We start from the raw sequence: 2,868 nt of genomic DNA, 5'->3' as shown, positions 1-2,868 counted from the left end.
ATGTACCCTAATTATCAGTCCGTGGTCAAATTTACTTCTTTGGTGGCCTTGTATCCTCCCGACAGACATGGTGCCACAGCATTCTGAATGTGATATCACCACCTTCAGTTCTTTGGTGGCCTTGTATCCTCTCGACAGACATGGTGCCACAGCATTTTGAATGTGATACCACCACCTTGACATATGCATGCTCTAATGAAATAGTGCATCTCAATTGCCTATAAATTGCGATCTTTCCGTTCTTCGGATTATAAATTCTGTTTCAGATATTAAAACTTCCTAAAAGTGCAGGGTATTAATCTATACTTCCACAACCCTAGTTGGTCTTAGTTTCAACATTTTCTTAGGTTTGATCTTTTTGTTGATAATTGGATTTGTGTTGATAATAGCAATAGCAATTACTTTCATTAAAATTGACTTACTTACCTTTACTTTTCAGACGTGTAGATTGATTAGTGATTACCATCATGAGAACCATACTTACCATTTGCGTCGTTGGCTTGCTGTTGACGGTGGCATCTCTAGAAGCCGATGCTAAACGGTTTGTTTTGCATGACCGTCACTTGGTTCAAGTTAAAACTGATCCAAATCTGGATCAAAACCCTGAGGTTCTTGCTAGTGGTGGTGCAAAAGATCAATTTCAGTCTCAGTCCCAGACCACAAGTAAGGGTAGCAGCAACAGCGATGCAAAGCATGATGATCATGACGAAGATGACTTGAACGAGATTCATGCTACAATCCAATGCATGCCAGATAAACCTCAAGGGAGGCCGCATTGTAAAACTACTGAGTCTAAAAGCCTTCATGAGCCTAAAAGCCTTCATGCATGAATCAACGATGTTGTGTAATATGTATAATATGTTTAGCTTGTACGTACTTTTGGTAATGAATAATGGGGAACTCAACAGCATGTGGCCAAAGTATCCAAAATAATTTATAAGGCACATGTTTGATTTGCCCAGAATCTTAATAATATATTAGATGGTAATCAGTGTTTACTATATATGTGTTTAAATTGTACCGTTTAGGCTGTATCATATAATAAACCGTTATGACTTCGTGTCTTCGTGGATGGCTGCTGTGCTGTGTCTAATGTTTTTATGAAATATCTGCAGTTATATCCATAACATTGCTGTGAATGATTAATCAACCGCCTAATCATTTTGCAGGTTGGAGAATGAGTTATTAGAGAAAAACCAACTAAATTTGAGATTTTCATCGATTGTAAATATTAACTTTGTTATATGCTTCATGTCACCTCTAATTAATTAATTACTAGCATTTCTTTACACATGCTCTGCATGTATATGTATTTTTCTTTTCAGAAAAAAAAAATTAATGGATGAAAACAGTTATTGTAGAGAGAGGCTAATGGGAGAGAAAAGTGGAATTTGTGGGATTTATTTTGTTTATTTTTTTAATAAAAATATAATTTGCAATTGTCATAATGGCCTTTGTGATTTAATTAATTCTCAAAGTTTATTAATCTTCTAGGGGCATTTCTGTCAAAATTTTAGATTTTGGCTAACAAAGCCTCTTCTCTTAATAATAGTATAGATATAGAGGGAGGATCAAGAGATGATGTCCTTAAACTCTTAAAGTGAGGATGTTTTTATTTTTAGGATGTATTTTAATAATCACAACCACTCATTCTTTAGTTACCTACATACATATGAATCCTACAAAAAATTAGCCAAATCAGAAAACATTCAACCATTTGATTAGCACAATGGTCGTTTTAATTTTATCTAACGGATTACATTTGTTTACACAATTTTGAATGACCAAATGATTATGGATTTGGTTGATTTTTTGTAGACACCATTCTTGCATAGGAATCTAAAGGATCGACGGTTGAGATCATTGAATTAGGTCACATACTTGTGTAAAATAACAAAAATCCTTAAATTCTTAAAGTAAGGAGGTCCTCTCTAGAATGGGCATATATATATATATATGCTGAGAATCTCAAACCCTAGTTTCAAGATGTACGTGATACTTTCAGAACCCAACTATTTTCAACAACCTTAACGTGTTTGATAATTCACTTATGTTGGAAAATGTTGCTGCAACATCATGTGTTTATCATGCTATTTGGCTTAGAAATTTATTGAAAGAGCTTAACTTGGCACAAAAGGAAGCTACTAAAGTCTGCATTGACAACAAGTCTGCAATAGCTTTGGCCAAGAATCCAGTGTTCCATGAAAAGAGAAAGCACATTGACACAAGGTATCACAAAATCAGAGAATTTGTGTGAGCAAGAAGGAGATTCAGCTCAAGTTTGTCAAGTCAGCTGACCAGATTGCTGACATCTTCACAAAACCTTTGAAGATAGAGACATTTAGCAAATTGAGCGCTTCACTTGGAGTCAGTCCAAAACCTAAAAGTCATGTTTAAGGGGGATGTTGGAAAATAAACATGTACTTAATTAGTTGTTATTTGGTGTTTAATTAGAGGGTTAATGTGTGAAATAATGGGTATTTCCGTTATGTAAGTTAGTTGTCATTCATGGTGTAGTGGGTGATTATGATATAGAGTTATGAGTCAATTAGTTAGACGTCGGTTATGGACGTTATAGAGTCTAGAATTATTGTTAGTGTCCTATATATTACATGAGTTGCATGTAATCATTTGGGTGCATTGTAGTGAAATATTCTCTCTTCCATAATATTTGAGTGGTGCATGTCGGTGATTTTGGTTGGGCTTTGATCGGATTTGGATATGGGTTTGATTGGTGGTGGCGGTGGCAGGAGGCGATGGCCGGAGATGGGGTATTTCCAGCGCTAGCAGAGAGAGAAGGTGAGGAGGAGAGAAGAGAGAGGCGCGACCGAGAGAGGAAGAGAGGGTCTGGGAGGATTCTAGGCTTTT

At 36.1% G+C, this 2,868-nt stretch overlaps 1 long non-coding RNA gene across 1 annotated transcript; it reads left to right on the top strand.

Moving 5' to 3' along the window:
* The first annotated feature begins 240 nt into the window (after positions 1 to 240).
* On the top strand, positions 241 to 1,072 carry LOC133707805 (uncharacterized). Its single transcript, XR_009845289.1, has 2 exons — positions 241 to 292; positions 440 to 1,072. It is a non-coding gene; the product is annotated as an uncharacterized LOC133707805 (long non-coding RNA).
* Positions 1,073 to 2,868: the final 1,796 nt, after the last annotated feature.

Source organism: Rosa rugosa, chromosome 5, assembly GCF_958449725.1.
Source record: "Rosa rugosa chromosome 5, drRosRugo1.1, whole genome shotgun sequence".
Classification (NCBI taxonomy): domain Eukaryota; kingdom Viridiplantae; phylum Streptophyta; class Magnoliopsida; order Rosales; family Rosaceae; genus Rosa; species Rosa rugosa.
This window is presented reverse-complemented; position numbering and strand designations above follow the sequence as displayed.